The sequence below is a fragment of the Sapajus apella genome, unplaced genomic scaffold (assembly GCF_009761245.1).
Source record: "Sapajus apella isolate SASKATOON/1434 unplaced genomic scaffold, GSC_monkey_1.0 scaffold110, whole genome shotgun sequence".
Classification (NCBI taxonomy): domain Eukaryota; kingdom Metazoa; phylum Chordata; class Mammalia; order Primates; family Cebidae; genus Sapajus; species Sapajus apella.
The window spans coordinates 3,297,803-3,320,856 of record NW_022437050.1 but is presented as its reverse complement, the minus strand read 5'-3'; the positions used below and the strand labels follow the sequence as shown (position 1 = coordinate 3,320,856).

The 23,054-nt window shown below is 45.2% G+C and overlaps 1 protein-coding gene and 1 pseudogene across 1 annotated transcript in view; one reads left to right on the top strand and one right to left on the bottom strand.

The window, feature by feature from the left end:
- LOC116537440 overlaps nt 1–562 on the bottom strand; it is a 922-nt pseudogene extending 360 nt beyond the window's left edge.
- Nucleotides 1–23,054, top strand: part of GNA12 (G protein subunit alpha 12) — a 118,677-nt gene that overhangs the window by 8,467 nt on the left and 87,156 nt on the right. The window lies entirely within an intron of this gene.

The window sequence follows — 23,054 nt, the reverse complement described above, 5'->3', positions numbered from 1 at the left end:
TGTTTCTTTTTTTTTTTTTTTTTTTTTGAGTCGGAGTTTCGCTCTTGTTACCCAGGCTGGAGTGCAATGGCGCAATCTCGGCTCACCGCAACCTCCACCTCCTGGGTTCAGGCAATTCTCCTGCCTCAGCCTCCTGAGTAGCTGGGATTACAGGCACGCGCCACCATGCCCAGCTAATTTTTTTGTATTTTTTTAGTAGAGACAGGGTTTCACCATGTTGACCAGGATGGTCTCAATCTCTTGACCTCATGATCCACCCGCCTCGGCCTCCCAAAGTGCTAGGATTACAGGCGTGAGCCACCGCGCCCGGTCTGTGTTTCTTCTTGAGAATGGCTAATGGAGACATCACCAATTTGATAAGGCATCTTTAAGTAGTCATCATCTGCAAACATGCTATCATCATAAGCATCTTCTAAGTTTTGGAGTTGTTTCTTTTTTACCCCTATTTCTTCCTTCAGCTCTGTGATTCTGCTTGTGTTCTGTGCAAACTTATTTTCTTTTGTTGATCTTCAAAAGTAACATTGACATCTTCTGCAGCCGCCATCTTCATGGTGACTGCCATCTTGGGACTGGAGTACAGCATGAGGCAATGGTGCACTTTTCCCCTGAGCGTGCTCTTGCTCCCTGTCGGCCCAGAATTCCCCGGCTAATATAACCCTGTCTCTGCATTCCCTCCCCTTGGACCTATGTCCAGTGATCCCTAAAAGCTGGGACACAGGGAGGAAATGTCGCCTGGAAGGACTTGGTACATGCCAATTAAAGGGACAGGCAACCACCTTGGGCTGACACAAATGAGGCTGTGGTGAACAGCCTAGTTTATTCTTTTTATTTTTCTAATTCTACAAATGATGTCCCCTCACTTCCTGACTGGGCTGTCCTTAAAGTTTATGTACTTGGTGTTTCTGAAGTTGTGTAATAATGCCTCTGGTGGTGGTGTGTGCCTCAGCTGATGGAAGGCATCAAGCCAGCTTACATTTATCTCACAGTGGTTCCATTCCCTGATGCGTGTATGATGCATCAGGGAATGGAACCACTAATGCATCAATCCAAGAACATTTTAATTACTAAATTTCACATCTAGTTAGGAGTGAATAAACTATTAGCTGTCTGAAGGTTCCTTGTTTTATGGACCAGAAGTCCTAACCATCCACGTAATAGCATTGGTGTAGCCTTAAGCAGCCCCAAGGTAGACTTGCCTTATATGTAAATGCATAGTCACGCATTGCTTAACGACTGGGTTACGTTGGAGAATCCTGTCATTAGGTGAGATCCTTATGCAAACATCCTAGAGTGGACCTACACAAACCTAGATAATACAGCCGACTGTACACCTAAGCCTATTGCTCCCAGACTGCAAACCTGTACAGCATGTTACTGTACCGAATACTATGGACCATTGTAGCACATGGCCCATAAAACATATAAAATGTGCAGTAAAAACCAGGCGTTACAATCTTATGAGACCACCATCGTATATGCGGTTCCTGTTTTACCAAAACATTACGCAGTGCGGGACTATTTTGCTGAGTTTAGAAACTTTTCAAAGAATTAGATGATTAGAATGGGTAGTCTCATTGCCACTGAAACAAAAAGATCAAGTTCAACAAAATATCCAAGGCATTGTTCTAGACGCTGGTGCAGAAGGGATATTCAGTGAGTACTGCATAGTCCCTGTTCTCCACTCACACTCTCAAGCTGGGGAGACAGTGGCACAAGTGACTTTAACATACAACGTGAATGGATACCATGTTAAATGCCACTGCGGAGGTAGAGAGGTGATGCAGTAGGGCAGTAGGGAAGATGAGTTCTGGCTGAGGTATCTGAAAAATCCTTGTCGAATTGTGATTAGAGCTGGCTTTTGAAGGCTCAGTAGGATTTCAGCAAGTGGAGAAGAATACACAAATGAGAACCATCTTAATGCCTCCATGTTTATCAGCTAAGACAGAACATTCTATTGGTAGAGATATTAAAAAAATCAGGAGCTAGCTGGAACTCTAGTCCACAGGAGTGGTCATAATGTGGTGGCTTGCTTTGGACTGCAGTCATAGCACTCTAGCTGAAGGCTGTGGGCCTTCTCCCCACAAAATTCATATATCTGCATATAGTTTCAGGGAGGTTTTTTGGATATCCTAAATCCCAAGAGTGGGCCTACTAGTGGCCCGTGGACTGCAGATTAACAACTGTTATTGTAGAATATCTAAGATTATGTAAAAATTTTGGAAATTAAATTTTTTTTTTGAAAGAATTGTTTGTTGTATCACATGTACTTTTTGCCAAGGTATATGCAACTTTGAAGAAGCTTCCACTGCTGTTCTGGCCTTTGAGTCTCTGTTTCAGGGGTTCAGAAGCACCTCTTTGGGCTTGATGCCATAGTGGGTTTGCGTGATGCTGGAAGCATATGTTTGCTTTTTGGATCTGGAAGCACAGTTGGATTTTTATTTAAATTACATTTAACAAGTTTGCCTTACAGTTGAACATACGGGGTTGGTCCTTTTGTAATACCAAAAAACAAATGCAAAAACATATTTTTTCATCAGCTAAATAAATCCAGAGAGACCCCTCTGGCCATTTTGGGGGATTCAGAGCACATGAATGATTGGTCTTGTCCCCCGGCTTTCAAGTTTACTTGTTGATCATTTTAACCAAAGCAATTGGGGGAGCAGGGTTTGACCTTCAGTCATCTGTCATGAGAGATTTGGAGTCTAGATGTGCTTGATGCGAGATAGTGTTCTGTTGACAGCTCATAATTATTTTCTGTTCTTACTCAGTTGAGAGTGGGTTCATGGATTGTATTGGTTTTAAATGGAACTGAAGATTTAAACTTCGGGCTTATCTAGAGATGTAATTATAGGGTGAGGTTCAAACCAAAGACGCTGATGTTGTGTAATGGACCTAAGGCTTAACTTGCATCACCTGAAGGACAGAGCCATCCCGTAAGGACAGGCCGGTTCATTTCATGCTGTAACTATTATGGTTGGTTTGTTCTTAAAAGAAATGGAAGCTTCAAGTGGGCTCAGCAGAGCAGCTGCTCAGCACCACCTGCTTGCCTTTTAATCCTAAAAGCTGAGTAAGAATATTAGTTGCTGATGATGTGATGGGTTGGTCTTTCTCTATGTTAGCATAAGTGTTCAGGTGTGTCCAGGCTTTGCGGAATGGCAAACATGACTTGTGTCCTGTGTTAGCATATCCATTAGAGAAGCGCATGCTTCTAGTTGGTTCAGTTGGCCAAATGCGTTTGGAACTTCAGGTTTGGAAATGCAGCATCCGGAGGACAGAGAAGCAGCAATGGTTACCCTTGGGAGTGCTTGCAAGCAGATAGAAAGGTGCTGGAGAGCAGCACATCTGGCCACTCTGGATGTCAAGGGAAAGAAAACATCCCTGATCCCTGCTTGCTTAAAGAAGCAGAGGTCACATAGATGGCAACTCTCTCTGAACGTCAGCCTCTTTTTTCCTGTCTAGTCTGAAATCCACAGCACCAATTTTGGCACATGGTCCTGTTACATCAGACCCTGGCAGCAGAGAACCAGCAGCCTTAGTGGGTATTTGCTGGTGGTAGTGCACCAGGCCCTAGTAATCAAATCACCACTTGACCTGAGCTGAGCAGAAACTAAGCCCAAGGCACACTGAGACCCAAAGAATCTGTGTTAATTCTCCTGTCACCGTGGTGGAGCATTCCAGTGACAGTGCATGGTATGGACTCCTCACAGCCCTAGAGTTCCTGTTTGGGGCAATCAGTGGGGGTTCCCTGGTCGCACCTGGGAAAGGCCAGGCTAGATGCGAGGTCCACAAGAGGACCTGCTCTTCGTTCAAAGCTAGGCTTTGTGCTCTGCTATGTGTATAGTAGTGAGTAGAAGAGACACAATCCTGGCCTTGTGGGGCTGATTCCTAGTTGGCTTCTCTGGGGACAGGAAACACAACAAACAGGAGGACAGGGCGTGAGCTGGGACATCACTGGGAAAGTCACTTGGAGGACAGGGAAGCCCTTGTCTAGCGGAAGAGGCCATTCGACTGTCCATAAGATAATATGAAGACATCCATCTGGACTAGTGTAGCTGTTTCCTGGGGCCAAAATCAGTGATTGAGGCTGTGGAGGAATTTGTAACAAAGCAGTTCGATGCTCAATCGAGGTGAGATACCGGCAGTCACCGACAACTCCATGGGATGCAAATTACATTCATTTTCAAGGTAACATTTTGTACGTCTTTGTAGACAAGATACACAGTATTCCAAGCCAAACCCTTGAGATAACCAGGGAAGGAAGGGAGTCATTACTTAGTCTCACCTGCCTTCCGGTTTCCATCACAAGTAAGAGGGAATAGCTGGTTTAGATGTTTATTTGTATAATACTTGTTAACAGGACTTTTCATCTGTGTTTTCCACTCATACTCAGTTTTATATCTACAATTCTTCGTGCACATGAGATGACTAATAACTCTTTATACTTTTGTGACCACTTGTGTTTTTTTAAGAAAATGAAGTTCCATAATTTTAGTTTTAGGGTGGGGAGAGGAACTTTTTCCCTAAGGTTCCGATGACTTGATTAGATACAGATCGAAAACTCTGTTAAAAGTATCGAGTGATGTGGAACAGGAGACGAAACTCCCTAGGAGATGCGCTGGTCAGAATTGAGAAATAGAGAACTGGGCATTTACCTTCTTATCAGTACTTATTTGGTATGACTGTAACACAGTGAGACTGTTTTTAAACATGCCAGGACTACCGGAATGTACTAGTTAAAGTAGATGTCTCATTAAAAGTAATCATCTTGGGACACCAAGTCAACAAATGCCTATTAAGTGGGTGTTTACGTGCTAGGCACTGTGGAAGCTGAGGAGATGAGAAGACTGTCAACCTGAAAAGAGTGATACTTTCTCCGAGCATTGGGAGCTTTTGGTTTTTGTTTTATTGGGTTTTTAAATTTTTATTTTATTTTTTTAGACAGCATCTTGCTCTGTCACTTAGGCTAAATTGCTGTGGCGCAATCACAGCTCACTGCAGCCTGGACCTCCTAGGCTCAAGTGATCTTCCGACCTCAGCCTCCTAGGTAGCTAGGACACAGGTGCACACTGCCACATCTCGCCTGGCTTGTGTTTTTGAAGCACCTTATCTGTTATGTCTTTGATCCTCCGAGTAAGCCTGCAAAGTCAGGGTGGGATAACTCTGATGGGAGGGATTCTCACTTTCCTAGCCTCATGTTTCCTTGCAGAGAGATCTCGGCTACCATGATTCTCTTGCCTTCTCCTGCCATCCCTTATCCCCCTTTGCTTGGGGAAGGAGTGACTTGCTTGACTGGTCGGTTTTGGAGAAGGTAGTAAGCAGGCAGGGCTCAAGCCCTGTAGATTCCCTCCATCTTTAGAAGCTGCCCTGCCCACAGGGAGCATACCTTCCTCCTGCCAGAGCTGTAGGGGCCACCTCCCTTGCGTTTGTCCCACTATGGCAGTGGTCAGGAGCCTTCTTGGCTGCAAACCCAAAACCAAACTCTTAAGTCAGAAGGCCAGTATTTTCATTTCTATCCACCTGACTCCTGTTTTGATTTCCAAATAGATTCTAGACTTGGGAGAACAGGAAGAAACACTGTGACTTGTATGAGCATGAACACAGCAGCCGAGGCAAAAAGAAGATTCTAGGATGTGTAGTGCATTTCCTGACCTCAGCCCCAGCCCCTAAAAGTAGTGTGGAGGAAAGAAAGAGCTGTTGCAGCCCTAAACATTCTGATACCTTCCTATCTATAGAGAAACAGACCCAGAGTTGGGAATAGAAGCCCAGGGAAAAGTTCTGGGAGGACACTCAAAAGGGCCCTTGCTGGAGGCAGGAAGTGTGGAGGCATCCGGAGCTCTGCTGACCACAGCTCGAGGTGGGAGTCCGTTGGAGGTCAGGGCACTTACTAGCTAGCAGGAGAAAATCCTCTAGCCCCAGACCAAGTTCCCAGCTGTCATCACCTTCCTTTCCTCAGACAAGGATTGAAAGCAGCGTCCATCTGTCAAACTCGAGCTTTGGTCCAAGAAGACAAAGAAGGTAGAAATAGAATCAGGGAAAACTGGCCTGAAGCTCATCTGAGAACAGGCTGGTGGAGGGCTAGCACAGGGACCCGGGAAAGGGACGACATGGCAGCTCCGAAGCACTGTGTCCCAAAAGAAAAGAGGGTGGGAGGAAAAATAGCACCAAAAGACAGATGAAAAACAGGAGAAGAAGGGAAACTATGACAGAGAAGTAGCCTGCCCAAGAGTGCTTTATGTTGTATAAGAATAATAAGCATGTAGATTATATAAAACAAGAGCTCCAGGATATGAGAAAGCATTAAGAGGAGATGCAGAGGGAAATGGCAGAGTTGATGAGATAAATGGAAAACTCAGATAGCATCGCCACAGATCTCCTAAGTACCTGGGAGACAGGAAGGAAAGGAATAGTAATTAACAATGATGCCTGGGGACGTGTATGAATCCTGCCCACTGTCAGCATCCCCCCCAAGCCCTCCGCTACTGTAGAGTTGGGAGTTAGAGAGACACTGGACTCCTTCAGGCATTTGCCCAAAACACATGTACCTAAACGTCAGTGTTCAAAGAAGCCTTTGTGTTTCTTATCTATCCCCGCAGAGGGAATAAAGGTGGAATATTTCCCAATTCTAAGACTTTCTCCTCTCCACTCCCTGATTTTAAACTGCTTGGGGCAGGGACCTGTTTGTCAGGGCCGATGGCTGCAAAGGGCCTCTTGTACAAGTAGCCTCTTTGCTCTCACTGTGGTAAGCCCTTTGTACTTAATATAATGAGTAGACCATTTTCTTTTTTCTTTATTTTTTTTTTTTGAGACAGGATCTGGCTCTCTTGCCCAGGCTAGAGTGCAGTGATGTGATCTTGGCTCACTGCAACCTCCACTTCCTGGGCCCAAGCCATCCTCTCACCTCAGCCTCCCAAGTAGTTGGGACTACAGACACACCACCACATCTGGCTAACTTTTAAAAACTTTTTGTAGAGAAAAATTAAGATTTTTGTAGATTTTGCCATGTTGCCCAGGCTGGTCTCAAACTCCTGAGCTCAAGTAACCCACCCACCTCAGCCTCCCAAAATGCTCGGATTACAGGCATGAGCCACCATGCCTGGTCAAGCGGGCCATTTTCCTGTGGGTGTATCCACTAAAGAAGACTCCTTTGGAGTAGAGGGAAGTTAATTTCTTTGGCCATCTGCTAAACTGAAGTCCTAGAGCAGGAATCCTTTTGTTTGTTTTCCTGGTGTTGAATGTAGCACATTCAGGTAATGTGAGCTAGAAGACTTGGGGGCAGGCACCCACAACCAGCTTGGTAGGCAACGCTTTGATCTTTCTCCAGCTGCCTCCCTGTACCATATTACAACACTGGCTGGATGTGAAGGCTCACACCTATAATCCCAGCAGTTTGGGAAGCTGAGGCAGGAGGATTGTTTGACTGCAGCAGTTCAAGATGACAGTAAGCTATGATCGTGCCACTGCACTCCAGCCTGGGCGACAGTGACACCCTTTCTCTAAAAAAATAAAAATAAATATATTTTCTGCAGCAAACATTAGTTTAGAAACTGCATTGGTGATAGTGATATTATAGCACAAATCCTTAGGAATATAATTTAGCAGTCCAGTCGTGATTATTTAAAGCCTTTTCTCCCTGTATGAATTCCTCTGCAGTTTTCAGGAAGTTTTCATTTTGAATTGCAGGTGTTTTAACTGAATTTCTGGTTTGAATCTTGCTTTAGCATTTTTGTAATCTTGAATATTTTTAGAATGTGTAACTATCTGCCAAGGAGACCACAATATCTTTGGCATTTTCTTTTTTAATTGGAAACTTGTCTTGTTTCTTCATTTTTGGTAACTTCAGGAAAAGAGCCACCAACTTGCCTGAGTTCTTTCCTGTTATCAAGCAAAGTAGAACTCTTCTCGCAAAGTTAGATGCCCTATCTAGTCTTTCATTAATTGAAAAAATTAACAGGCCGGGTGAGGTGGCTCATGCCTGGAATCCTAGTACTTTAAGAGGCTGAGGTGGGGGGATCACGAGATCAGGAGTTCGAGAGCAGCCTGACTAACATGGTGAAACCCTGTCTCTACTAAAATTACAAAAATTAGCTGGGCATGGTGGCGGGTGCCTGTAGTCCCAGCTACTCAGGAGGCTGAGGCAGGAGAATCACTTGAACCCAGGAGGCAGAGGTTCGAGTGAGTCGAGATCACGTCACTGCACTCCAGCCTGGGCAACAGAGCAAGACTCCATCTCAAAAAAAAAAAAAAAACCCAAGCAAACAAAAAATATTGGGGGTAGGGAGAGTGTTTTAAACATAGGTGTTTTTGAAGTAGGTTAAAAGATTTCAATCTTGAGTCTTCTACAAAAATGTGCCCGATGTTTTTGTAGTTAATTAGCAATACCTCATGATAGATATACATGGATATTTATTGTCTTTGGTATTTTTTATAATAAATAGGTTGTTTCCTTCATTATAACTCCTTTTTCTGAGTAGTTTTGACATTGATCCTACCATCTGCCCTGTTCTAAGTCTAGTCCTGGTGTCACTGCAGTCAGGAGTCCTCTTCTCTCCTCTGCACTGCTGACCGGCCAGCCGAGCCCCATTGTTCCCTCCTGGTTATGCAGAAGCCCCTGTGGTTCCCTCACGGCAGTCGGTTTGGTGGTTATTCCCTCAGTTTAGGTGCCATCAGTCTGGCCCACAGTGTTTGAATTCCTATGAGACGTTACAAGCTTCACCTGACCAGTGGAAGTTTCATTAATATGACCTTTTTGTTTTCACTCTGCTTTTTTAAATAATCGAGGTAAAATTCACATACCACAACATTAATGATTTCGAAGTGTACATTCAGTAGCATTTAGTACATGCACTGTGTTGTTCACCCACCACATCACCACATCTAACAAGTTCCAAAACAGTCTCATCACCCCAGAAGGAGATCTGGACACGGAAGCAGTCACTCCCCATTACCTCCCCCTCTCAGTCCCCGGCAGCCACTCATATGCTTTTTGTCTCTATGGATTTACCTATTCTGAATATTTCATATAAACCGAATCTTATGTGATCTTTTGTGTCTGTCTTCTTTCATTTATTTTAAATTCATATACTTTATCATTTAGAGTAATTTTAGGTTTACAGAAAAACTGAGGAGAAAATACAGATTTCTCACATACTCCATCTCCTCCACACCTGCTTTCCCCTATGAGTACATCTTGTATTAGTGTGGTACACTTCTGAAAATTGTGAGTGAATATTAATATATTATTAACTAAAGTCCATAGTTTGCATTAGGGTTTACTCGTTGTGTCATAGAGTTCTATGAGTTTTGACAAATGTCTCTAATTTTAATTATGGCATCATTCAGAATTGTTTCACTACCCCTAAAAATCCCCATGTTCTACCAGTTCATTGCTCCTTCCCTGTCTCCCCTCAACCCCTGACAACCACTGAGCATTTACTATATCCATCATTTTTCCTTTTCCAGAATGTCCTAGAGTTGAAATCAGGCAATGTGTAGCCTTTTCACACTGGCTTCTTTCACTTAGCAATACATTTTCAAGGTCTCTGTGTCTTTTCATGGCATGCTAGTTTATTTCTTTTCATTATGGAGTTGTATACTTTTGTCTGGATATACTATACTTTGTTTATCTGTTTACCTGCTGAAGGACATTTTGGTGGCTTCTAAGTTTTGGCAATTATAAGTAAAGCTGTGGTAAACACCTGTGTGCAGGCTTTTGTGTAGACATGTTTTCAACTCATTTGAAATGCAGTTAATTGCAGAACCCTATGGTACTAGTATGTTTGTTTTTTATTTTGTTTTTTTGAGACAGAGTCTTACTCTGTTGCCCAGGCTGGAGTGCAATGGCGCAATCTCAGCTTACTGCAACCTCTGCCTCCCGGGTTCAAGCGATTCTCCTGTGTCAGCCTCCTGAGTAGCTGGGATTACAGGTGTTCACCACACCACACCTGGCTAATTTTTTGTATTTTTAATAGAAATGAGGTTTCACCATGTTGGCCAGGCTGGTTTCGAACTCCTGACCTTAAGTCATCCGCCCACCTCAGCCTCCCAAAGTACTAGGATTACAGGCATGAGCCACTGTGCCCAGCCTGAGTATGTTTAGTGTTATAATAAACTGCCCAACTGTCTTCGGAGTTTCATTCCCAGAGCAGGGAATGAGAGTTCCTGTTGCTTCATGTCCTTGCTACCATGTGGCATTGTCTGTTCTGGATTTTAGCCACTCCAGGAGGTGAGGAATGGCATCTCATTGTTTTAATTGGCAGTGCCCTCGTGATATATGGTGTGGAACATCTTTTTATATGCTTATTGTCACCTGGGTGGTGGGAATGTCAGGATGAACATTGGAACGAACATGCTCTAAAGACTTGTTCTTTTTAACTGCCGCAATTGCTTTGTGTCTGCAGTCCCACCGTAGCCATTTCCCTGGCTTCTCTGCCCTGCATACTTCTTCCTTCAGTGTCCTGGACACAAACGCCAACACACGCTTTCTCAGGCATTTTTCGTAAGGCTGCTTTCCTGTTTACAAAATTATAGCAGCCCTCAATCTCCCGTCAGCTCAAATACCTTCCAGCCAGAAACGACCACAGCAGCTGTATGCTGGCACAAACACACTTCTCCTCCTTTCTAAGACAGCACCCTTTCTCCAGCACGCCTTTCCCTAGTTTACATTTTCTACATGGCGTCTTAATATTATCCTGTCAAATGAAAACACACCCCTTTTGGGAAGAGAGAAAGCATCTTCATATACTGCTGGAGGCGCACATGCTGGAGAGCTTCTCTCCGCCCCTTTCCACCCCCTCTCCCTGCCTCTGGCCTTGGGGCTGACCTGTGTAGATTGTAGCAGCACCTGTTTTGCTTTCTGGCATCTGGTTGGCCAGTGGGGAGTCCTAGCAAGAGCTTGGAGGGAGGGAGGGAAGAGAGTGACGTTCGGTATCCCCCTCCCCTCCCCCCTTCCCCCCATCCCTCTCCCCTCTGTTTCTTGTGCTTCCCCCACACCTTTGTGAATAGTTCCTAATTTGAGTGTGCTGTTTGTTTCCTGTTGGGTAACTAGATTTAGGGTGTAGATTGTCATAACCTCTCTTCTGGGGGCAATCTGATGTTTAGAGATGGTCATGGAGTCTTGGGTACTGCCCAGGACGAGGTCTAGGAGGAGGCAAGCCAGGTGTCTGTCCATCCGCAGGTGCAGACCTCACCCTCACAGGGCCTGAGGGAGAGGGGCCTTCTTGCTTGTACTTCATCGGAAAGTGCTTCTTGGACTTGCTGTCCTGTTAAAATGCAGGTTTTATTCAGCACGCCTGGGATAGGGCCTGCAGTGCTGCCAGCCTGTAAGCTCCTAGGTGATGGCCATGCTGCTGTCGGTCCTTAGCCACACTTTGAGCAGCAGGGATTTTTACTGCAGTTTGGTTTGCATTGTTAAAATTCTGGAATGACCCAATTGTCAACTGTCGGGGATAACTGATTGAATTGTGATGTGTGACAGACACTACACAGCTTTTAATAAGTCAGTTAATCAATTATATTTATTGAGCACCTTCTCTGAGTCAGGTGCCCAGGATACATTATTAGAAACAAATCCTTGCTGCATAGAGCTTACATTCTAGTGTGGGAAACATCCATAGGGTAAACAGGCACGTCTTAGGAAATATTAGAAGGCAACAAGGGCTGGGGGCAGGAGAAAGCAGGATGAGAATGTGTCCGCGTCAGGGGTGGCAGGAAGTCACCTGCAGAGGTATCGGGGAGAGCACCCCAAGTGCAAAGGCCTCGGCAGACCCAGAGGAGCCAGTGTGGTGGCTGTAAAGTGAGGGAGGAGACCCCTCCGAACGGGCAGAGGCTGGTGCAGACCCCTTGGGCCTTGACTGTGTATGGGGGGCTCTTTGTCCCTGAGGATTTCTGCAGAGGAGTGGCAGGATCTGATTTGGACATTCACAGGGTGGCTCTGACCATCGCCTGCTGAGGGAGACCAGGTGGACGTGGGGACGGTGAGAGGCCGGCAGTGATCTATGGGACCAGCATGTTAGGAGTGGAGATGCTGGGAAGCTGTCAGATTCTGGAAATGTTTGAAAGTGCTGATGTTGAAAATACCATTTTTGAGACAGGTGGACATGGGTGTGATATGTTAAACTGAAAAAGGAATGAACAGTCTTTTAGGAACCATGTTTTGAATGTGAACAAAAAAACGGTGGTGGTGGCGTATGGTAATGATACTAACATGTGATGAGCATTTCTCTGTAAAGGGATTTGTTTTTATTACTCTTATCTGTATGTCTTAGAATGCAAATTATTTTTACAGGAAAAAGAGTCTTAGACTCTGCTTCTTTCTTTCTCTATGTAATTTTACAGCATGTTCTTTATTCCATTAAGATTACTCATTTGCATTGGGTTTTATAGATACTAATGTGTAGTTTGTGCTTTATTGTGTCTACAAAATGCTTTTTTAATTTTTAATTGTTTTTGGTTAGTTTTGTTTGCCTAGCCAACTGGAATGCAAGATCCTTTGACGTTGAGGATTGCATTTTTTTTCCTGTATTCCAGCTTGTAACAGACTCTTCCTAAGTGCTTATTGAACGAATTGTTCTAATTCTTTTAAGTAATGACTGGCCTCTTCCAAAACAGTTTTATTTTGCTAAATCTGCAGAGGGTTATTATTAGCATGCTTGAAAGACCAAAGAATGATCATCTAATTCTTTAGGGTTCTCGTTTCTTCTACCTTACACCGTCTGTTCCTGTTACCTTCCCCAAGCACTCTTCCTGCAGGCCATCATAAAGTTCTGAGTTGGGGCTGCAGTAGAAGTTGGAGTGTCAGAACATACTTTTGCCCTTACTGCTATCCGTCTTCAGTCAGATAAGCAGCCTTTTATATAAATAATTCCTTTCCTCTTGTCTCTGTGGAGCTGGGGAAAGCAGGTCCCTCGGGTTTGTGTGTGTGCTGGATGAAGCTGAGAGGAGGGCTCTTAAGGGCATGAGGCTGTCTCTGGACTACACCAGGAAGTGTGGAAAAGGCCCTCCAACAAAGCCTGCCATAGATGGCTCGGACCCCACGCTTTTGGTTACAAATAATGTACGAATGGTTACTGATAATTAAAGTTACTTTCTTCAAGGCCATCAGAGTGGTTGGTAACTGTAGTGTCCCTGAAGGACTTGACGTCTTTAATCTCTTAAACCATGTTGAATTCCAGTAACGGGAGGCCGGGGAATGGGCACAGGACTCTGATAGTGATTCCATGGTGCACCTTTTTATCACGTTAAGGAGTGGGCTTAAGACACTCTCAGGGACTGGGGGAGTTGAGTATTATCTCATTCGACACCTTTGCAACTCATTGTCTTTAAATCTTTCTTTTGTAAACAGAGTCTCACTCTGCCACTCAAGCTGGAGTGCAGTGGTGTGATCATAGATCGCTGCAGCCTTGACTTTCTGGGCTCAAGTGATCCTCTCAGTTCAGCCTCCTGAGTAGCTGGGAACACAGGCACATATCACTACACCCAGCTAAGTTTTTGGAGCAACGAGGACTCACTATATCGTCTAGCCTGGTCTCAAACTCCTGGGCTAACGCAATCCTCCTGCCTTGGCCTTTCAGTCTTTTTTCTTTTTATTTTGATTGATTGATTGAGGCTGGTCTCACACTCTTGAGCTCAAGCAGTCCTCCCACCTTGGCCTCCCATAGCGCTGGGATTGCAAGTGAGAGCCACCGTTCTTGGCCCTTCAGTCTTTATCAGGGTTTAAGAAAGAGACTTCCATAAGATGTATCTTCAATTGGGGAGCCAAGAGTGTGCCAGGTCTCAGGCCCACATAACTTAGAACTACCACTCTTGGTTACTGGACAGTCTACAGATACTAGTTCCAGTAGGTAGATCTCTGAATTCCAAAGAAATTGCCCCAGTGAAACCTGATTCATAGTTTTTTCAACCATACAGGGATAGCATTCCAATGACTATCGCTGTATGGTTGAAAAACCTATGAAGAAGAACATCTCAAAGGAAGCATAGCTTCCAATAGAAACTTCAGAATTGTAGGTTTAGGTAAAAAGTTAAAAGACAGAATGGGAAGGCTGAGTAAAATACATTCTAACATTTTTTAGCTGGATTTGTTAAGAAATGTTGGTGTTAATCTGAATCATCCTTGTTTATGTGGATATCACATTTACATAGTTCTAGTCATCACATCCTGGAATGTCAGCCTAGGCGGCATGCAGGGGCCTGGCCCAATTCCTCTCTGTGTCCCTAGGGCCTGGCACTATGCCAGCACATAGTAGCCACTTGAATATTGTTGGATATATAAATAAATTCTTGTAATAAATACAGGAAAAAGGTCTTAGAGAACTTGAAAGCCAAATTTTAATATTGATGCTCTTGTCAACAAAATATTTTTCATGTTTTAGTAACATGAAGGTCAGGATTCCACTGAGCAGGCATATAGTGTAGCTTCATGTTTCTTGGCAATTAGCCCTTCACTGCTAGACTTACCAGAGGAATCTAAGGAGCTTACCTAGCATTGTTCATCACTGTCTTGCTAAGGTGGAGGGAAACGAGGAACAGGGAGCTGAGAAAATAGAATAGCTGGAGGAATTTCCATTGTCCATAGGGGACACCGTTTGCGGTGAATTGTTTTGCCTGGGGCCACCCAGTGAGTTAGTTTGGAGTTGCAAGCCTTGTTTCCTTATATAGAGTCATTGATAGAATTTGGGAGTTTCCTGAGTAGATGATTAAAGCAGTTCTGTATTCATTCTTCTCTGTAAGTGCCAACACCTGGGTATGATTTCGCTGCAGTCAGCTGGAGACTGACATCCATTTTCTCACACTATCTCTATCTACGATGGAAGGGAACCCTGGTTGGTTAATTCATTCTCGTGGTCTTTCTGCCTGGGTCAGCAGCAAGACAGTCACCTTGTTCCAAGAGGCAGCACATCCCCACTGTTAAAGAAGTAGGGAGTCTCCTCTTAGGATGCAGTGGCAGTGATCGGAATGATTCTGTTTCTTAGCCTGTCGTGCAGTATATCTGTAATCTAAGCATTATCACACAGATTCTTAAGCCAAGAATAAGCAGAACATTAACCAGAGAATAATTGATTGGCATCTTACACCTAGACAACGTTTTTGTAAAATGAGAGTGATTCCTGTGGAGTTTTGTCCGTGTTGATGAAAACATGAATGCAGGCTGGGTGCGGTGGCTTGTGCCTGTAATCCTGGCACTTTGGGTGTCCAAGGCAGGAGGTTTCCTGAGGCCAGCAATTGAAGACCAGCCTAGCCTGAGCAACATAGTGGGATCTCATCTCTACTAAAAATTTTTTAAAAATTAGCTGGGCATGGTGGTGCACGCCTGTAATCCCAGCTACGTGGAAGGCTGAGGCAAGAGGATGGCTTGAAGCTGCAGAGAGCTATGATTGTACCACTGCACTCCAGCCTGGTGACAGAGTGATTCTGTTTCTAAAGTGAAAAATTTTTAAAGACATAGTGAAGTTTCCTGTTTGGAAGATTACAAGGCAGAGGCCAGAGGGGCCAGTGAACCAGGAGCTGGTGACTGGCTTGTGGAGCAGGTCTGGAAAATAAGCAGCTGGTACACTGTCCGTTCGATGCTCTGTGCTTTACGGCACTGGGGACTTTCTTTTTCAACTTTTTAACTTCTTAAATTTATTTTTTATTTTTTTGTAGAAATAGAGCTTTGCATGTTTCCTGGGCTAGTGTCAAGTGATCCTCTCACCTCAACCTCCCAAAGTGCTGGAATTACAGGCATGATCCACCATGCCTGTCCTCAACTTAAAAAAAACAAAAAAAAAAACAAAACACCAGCTTTATTGAGCTGTAACTCACATATCGTACTATGCACTCATTTAAAGCCTACAATTCAGTGGATTATAGTCTATTTACAGAGTTGTGCAACCATCACCACAGTCAATTTTAAAACATTTTCATCACCCCAAAAAGAAACCCAGCATCCACTGGCAGCCACTGCACTTTTTCCACCCGCTTCCTTCCCCAGCCCCAGTCGACCACCAGTCTACTTTCCACGCCAGTGTCTTGCCTTTTCCAAACATTTTATGTAAATGGAATCGTACGGTAAGTTGTCTTTTGTGACTGATTTCTTAGCATAGTTTCTTCAAAGTTCATCCATGCCTTTGTTTATCTGCGCCTCAGTCAGTGGACATCTAGGTTCTTTCCATCTTTTGTCTGTTATGATGTTGCTATCAACATCCGTGTGCAGGTTTTTGTGCGAACATGTTTTCATTTCTCTTGAGTATATACCTAGGAGTGGAATTGCTGGGTCAAATGGCTATTGTGTGTTCAACATTTTGACAAGCTACCCAAGGGTTTTCTGAATTGGCCAGACCATTTCTGTTCATACCAATAACGTCTGTGGGGTTGAGCAGCGCTTGTGTTTCTCTCTCCTTTGGATTCCAGCCATCCTGGTTTCGATTTGCATTTCCTTGATGGCTAATGAGGTATAGCTCTTTTCCTGTGCTTATGGACATATGGATATACCCATTGGGGTATATCTTCTTCAGAGATATGGCTATAAAGATACTTTGCCCATTTGTTTATTTGGATCATTTGTGTTTTATTATGCAGACTAGGGAATTTCTTCAGGGGACTGCTTTTGATTATTGTGTTTCTCACTTAAAAACTCACCTTTCAGTAATGAGGCACTTACACCTTCACAGCTGTTTTGGTTTTCTATTGCCACTGTAACAAATTACCACAAGCTTAGGGCCTTAAAACATTTATTTGTTAGCTACTAGTTGCTTGGGTCAGAGCATGGCTCCTACTTGTTCTGGGCACAGCATGGCTCAGTTGGTTGCACTGAGTGTCGTGAGACTGATAGGAAGGTGCCAGCCAGACCATGTTCCTTTTTGGAGGCTCTGGGAATGCATCGGCATCTGAGGTCATTCAGATTGCAGCAGAGTTCAGGTCCTTGCAGCTGTAGGACTGAGGTCCGGTTTCCTTTCTGACCTCCCTGGGCTCCTAGAGGCCTCACTCTGGTCTTGCTTGCAGCCCCTGCATCTCGGAACTGGCAGCAGGTCACCAGGAACCTGCCAGACTTTTCCACGTGTGCTTGTAAGGACTGGTGACTCCATCAGGCCCACGGGGTAATCCAGGAAAATCTCCCCATTTTAAGGTCAGCTGATTGGTAACCTTAATTACCTCTGCAAAGGCCTTTCACCTAGATTTCTGATTGAGGAATACCCAGGGCCATCTTTAGAATTCTGCCCATCCCAGGGGCTTGTGGCCCTCCTTACAGCCTTCCAGTTACAGGGGACCACAGAAGGGTTGTGAGGCTGATCAGAAAGAACAAGTGGAAACAGAATATGAAACCTGTTGGAAAGGCTGGTTTGATCCACCTCCCTTTTATTCACTAGTCCTTTTCTTTTTGAGACAAGGTCTCACTCTGTCACCCATGCTGGAGTGAGGTCTCGGCTTACTGCAACCTCTACCTCTTGGGTTCAAGTGATTCTTACACCTCAGCCACCTGAGGAGCTGAGACTGCAGGGGTGCGCCACCATGCCCATATAATTTTTGTATTTTTAGTAGAGACAGGGTTTCAACATGTTGCCCAGGCTGGTCTTGAACTCCTGACCTCAGGCAATCTGCCTACCTTGGCCTCCCAAAGTGCTGGGATTACAGGCGTGAGCCACTGTGCAAGGCCTCTTGTTCTTTCTTTATTATAAGTTGTATTTTCTTTATTACAAGCTATAGTTTATCTAGCCTCTAATAGTGGTTCTCAGTTGGGGAGACTGTGCTCCCCAGGGGGACATTTAGCAGTGTCTGCAGATGTGTTTGGTTGTGACACTGATGGGTGCTGCCAACATCGATGGGTAGAGATGCTGCTGACCATCCTGCAGTGCACAAGATGCCCCAAAACAGAATTCCGCAGCCCCAGAGGTCAGTACTGAGGAGGTAAAGAAACTTTGTTCTATGTCAGATGGCCAGTTTTTTTAACGGCAGAATTACACTATTATGTAAATAATTGATGTTCTTAATGATAGCTGTGTAGAGAGTCATTCTGTGTTCATTGAATTAATTTTAATATGTTATAGTGAACTATAATCCTATTTGAAACATTAAGAGCAATCTTACAGTGTTCTAGTACTTTTTTTTGGTTTAGTTTCCTAACTACGAAAGCAGGTGTTCTAGTACATTTGAAACTAATTCATGTATAGTGTACGTTTGGAGACTTAAAAATAAAACTAAAGAGGCTCGGTATCATGGCTGATACCTGTAATCCCAGCACTTGGGAGGCTGAGGTGGGCAGATCACGAGGTCAGGAGTTCGAAACCAGCCTAGCCAATATGGCGAAACTCCATCTTTACTAAAAATGCAAAAAAATTTAGCCAGACATGGTGGTGCATGCCTGTCTGTAGTCCTAGCCACTTGGGAGACTGAAGCAGAAGAATCCCTTGAACCCGGGAGGCGGAGGTTGCAGTGAGCCCCGATCACGCCACTGCACTCCAGCCTAGGTAACAGAGTGAGACTACATCTCAGAAATAAATAAATAAATAAAACTAAAGAAAGGGAGGGAGGGAAAGGAGAGAAAAAAGAGGGAAGGAAGAGATAATTTTTTTTTTTTTTTTTTTGAGACGGAGTTTCGCTCTTGTTACCCAGGCTGGAGTGCAATGGCGCGATCTCGGCTCACCGCAACCTCCGCCTCCTGGGTTCAGGCAATTCTCCTGCCTCAGCCTCCTGAGTAGCTGGGATTACAGGCACACGCCACCATGCCCAGCTAATTTTTTGTATTTTTAGTAGAGACAGGGTTTCACCATGTTGATCAGGATGGTCTCGATCTCTTGACCTCGTGATCCACCCGCCTCGGCCTCCCAAAGTGCTGGGATTACAGGCTTGAGCCACCGCGCCTGGCCTAGGAAGAGATAATTAACAACAAAGTATTCCTTACTCACAATGAATAGGACAACATTTGTCATACTTTAGATATTTCTTCTATATTCCATTTTCCTCCCCAGTCCTAATACTGGAACCAGACTGCTTGGACTAGAATCCTGATTTCACCCTTCCTGGCTCAGTGACCTTGGATCAGTTGCTTTCATTCATTTGTTCCACATCTGAGTGCCAAGGTGCCCTTTTCAGTATTGGGAATAACAGCAGTGGCCAAAATAGACAGAGATCCTTGTCTGTGTGATGGTCAGGTTAGGGACAAATAATGAATAAGTGAAGAAATATATAATGTCTCCGCAGAGACAGCGGAGTGGCCGGTGTGGGCAGAGCAGAGTGAGTGAGGGCGAGAGAGCAGGTGAACGTGCGGTGGCCAGGGTCAGGGAGCATACACAGTCTTGCAGGCTGTGTAAGGACTTCTGATTTAAAGTGGAGTATGGGCTAGGTATGGTGGCTCATGCCTGTAATCCTAGCATTTTGAAAGGCCAAGGCAGGCGGATCATCTGAAGTCAGGTTCAAGACCAGCCTGGCCAATGTGGTAAAACCCTGTCACTACCAAAAATACAAAAAATGAGCTGGGCATGATGGTGGGTGCCTGTAATCCCTGCTACCGAGAGGCTGAGGCAGGAGAATCACTTGAACCTGGGAGGCAGAGGTTGTAGTGAGCCGAGGTCATACCATTGTGCTCCAGCCTGGGCAACAGAGTGAGACTCCATCTCAAAAATAAATAAATAAATAAAAATAGTGGAGTATGATGGGAAGCCATTGGAAGGTTTAAGTAGAGAGGTGAACTGACCCGACTGTGTTTTTAAAAGGACCACTGTGTGTTAAGTGGGGACTGTAGACCAAAGTGTAGACCTCCTTCAGGGTTAGGAGGTGGAAGTGGGCAAGAATGAGAGCAGGGGCATCAGTGGAGAGTGGCAAAGACCAGACTGACTCGGTGGGGGCCAAGGAGATGGTAAGAAGTACTGGGGTGCATCGCACTTTCTCGATCATTTCTCTAGCCTGAGTTTTCTCATCTGTGAAATGGGGACAGTAATCATGCCTATCTTCTGGCTGCTTTAAGAATTCAAAGAGTTAATGTGTGCTAGACTTGTGCCTGGACAGAGGAGGTGTTCAGTGAATATTAGCCTCAATATCATTCTCACTGTCAACTGCTGCTACTGCCATTCCTGCTGAAGAAACCCTGGCGTGAACTGGATATATATGTATTGAGTTCATGTTCTGTGCATGGTTTGAGTCCATAATCAATATATATTTTACTTGTTTTTAAGAATTTGTAAGAAATGATATCATTTTGAATATATCGTTTAAAAAATGGATTTGCTAGGCTGGGCATAGTGGCTCACGCTTGTAATCCCAGCACTTTGGGAGGCCAAGATTGGTGGATTACCTGAGGTCAGGAGTTCGAGACCAGCCTGGCTAACATGATGAAACCCTGTCTCTACTAAAAAATATGAAAATTAGCCAGGCATAGTGGCACCTGTAATCCCAGCTACTCGGGAGGCTGAGGCAGGAGAACTGTTTGAACTAGGGAAGTGGACGTTGTAGTGAGCCAAGACCAGGCCATTGCACCACTGCCGCATAGGTGGCAAGATCAAGACTCCATCTCAAAAAAAACAACAACAAAAAAATGGATTTGCTGAGCAGCACGTGTGTGCTGTCCATGTGGGTACGTGAAGATCTAGTTTACTCCTTTCCACTGTCAGATCACTTATCATAACTGCTGATCCATTCCCTGCGAATGCATATTTAGGTTGTTTACCATTTTCTCTGCAGCCAACAGTGCTGCACTGTGTGTTCATGTCCACGCCTCCATGCGTGGCAGCCAGGGTCTCTCTGGGATGTGTACTTAGACGTGGAGTCGCTGGGTCAGTTCCACGCAGGCCCAGTTTTGCCAGGGGCTGTCAACTGTTGCTTCTCATGGAAAGTCTCGGTTAGCAAGGCTATTAAATTAACTCAAAAACTATCTCCCTTGTTTTCAGATGGATGAAAAATTGTGTAGATGGAGAGGAGCAGAGGAGTAATGGGAAATGTCTCTGGGATTTGACGTCATCAGGTGACTGTTGTGAGGAAGGAGCTTGTGTTCACAGATCCCTAGAAACAGGCACAGCACACAGAGCCTGACAGGGAGCACCAGGCTGGGTCAGGAGACAGAGGGAAATGGACTGGTGGGCAAGAGCCTTGATTGTGGTTTCTGAAAAGAAATGGACAAGGCAGCATCTGCGGTTTAGAATTGGCTGGTTTGAATAATTTCCCCAGGCTATGGGCTATCAGGGTGGTCCCTGGTTGTCCAGTGCTTGCCCGCGAGGTGGTTGGCAGAGGCATATGGCTGCCTGCAGCGTGGAGCCTGGGCCCCCAATATAGTCCTGCACTCCAAGCTGCGCCAAGACTCACCTCTCCCACACGCTCCAGCCTCTCCCCTGTTTTCTTTAGTGTTTCAAAAATGTGAAGCTTAGGGCCTTCGGGCATAAGATTCCTTCCACCAGGAAAGCTCCTCCTGCCCCTGCCGTGCATTCGGCCCCTCCTTAATGCCGCCTCCTGAGCTGCCTTCCCCAACAGCCCTCAGGGAAGCAGCCCCCTTTACTGTTGGTCTGCTGACTGGCTTCCTCCTTGAGAGCACAGACAGAGCGCTGCACTGCAGACACGTCGCCGATTTGCCTGTCAACTTGCTTTTTGTATTGCTCCTTCCCCAGTGAACGTGGAAGCCTCACGAGGGCACAGCCTCGTCTGTCTGGTTCTCTGTTGTGTTCTTGGAGCCTGCCACAGTGCCAGGCACATGGTGACTTTGACAGAGGGACCGGATTGGGTTGAAGGGGCAAGACTAGACATGGATATGGTGATTTTCTTGTCGGCCTCGCTGAGTGAGGCGTGCCTACTGTATTTTAGCCACTAGAAATGAAACAGAGAATGTGTCCCAGGCCATGCCTAGCAAGGATGCCTGGCAGTTGTTTCAGTGCTGTGGAGGGGAGCGGTGCCCACCTGGTGCTGTTGGGAGCACGGGAAGGATGCTTGGGAGCAGCGCGGGGCCAGTCCGGGAACCCTTTCTAGGACGTGTGTCAGACAGGCTGATAAACTTCTGTGGAAGGCTATTATATACAAGGAGTTCACATCTAGAGGATTACTGGCCCAGCCTTTTAGATTTCCTTCCAGTTCTGAGATTCTGTGCCAAGAAAAAAAAAAAATCAACCAGGAAAAGGAAATAAGGAATTTTTTGGTGGGGATTGCAGTTTTAAATAGGATGGTCCAGTAAGGCTGCATTGAGAAGTCTTTCAAGTAAAGACTTTATGGGTACAAAATAAATTTCCTAAAAGTCTTGAGTTGTGCCTTTGATTTTATTGGTGAGCTTGGAGAAGCTTGAGAAGGGCTTTATTCCGATATCTTTAACTGTCTTTAATTCAGGTTATAGGAATTCTTAAATGCTGACTTGCAGGGTTCAGGAAACATACCAGATGGAAACTGAAAGGGCTGCCATTTTGAGCACATACTCATTGCACACCCCGGGTCCAGGGTGGGTCTTACTCAGTTCAGCGCTTCAGCCACAGGTCTCCTTGATCTCAGTCGGGGTTCTCCAAGGAAGCGCAGCCAACAGGATATATAGATGTATAAAAGGAGATTTATAATGGGGAATTTCATTCACGTGATTCTGGAGGCTGAGAAGTCCCACGATCTGTGTGGCAAGCCAGAGACCCAGGGAAGTCCAAGGTGTGATTGAAACTCAGCTCAACTCTGAAGGCCTGAGAACCAGGGCAGATGATGGTGGACATCCAGTCCCAGAGCAAGAGAGGATGAGCTGTCCCAGCTCCAGCAGCGAGGCAGGAAATGAGGGGTGAGTCTTCCTCCCTCTGCCATTCTGTTTAGCCCCTTGAGGGACTGGAAGATGCCAAGCCACTTGGGGAAGGCAGGCCACTTTTTGAACCCACAGTCCTAATCCTAACCTCATCATGAGCACCCCCACAGATAGGCCCAGGAACAGTATTGCATCAGGCAGGCTGTGGCCCAGTTAAGTGAAATTAACATGAAATTAACATCACAATCTCTGTGTTCCAACATCTTCTGGACAAGGGGTCTTTGCAGATAGGCAGGCGGAGGCATGGCCCCAGATACCCAGATCTTGTAATATATGCGCTGTTTCCTGATTCTCCAGCTGCACCCTGGCAGCTCACATGTGGTGATTACCTCCA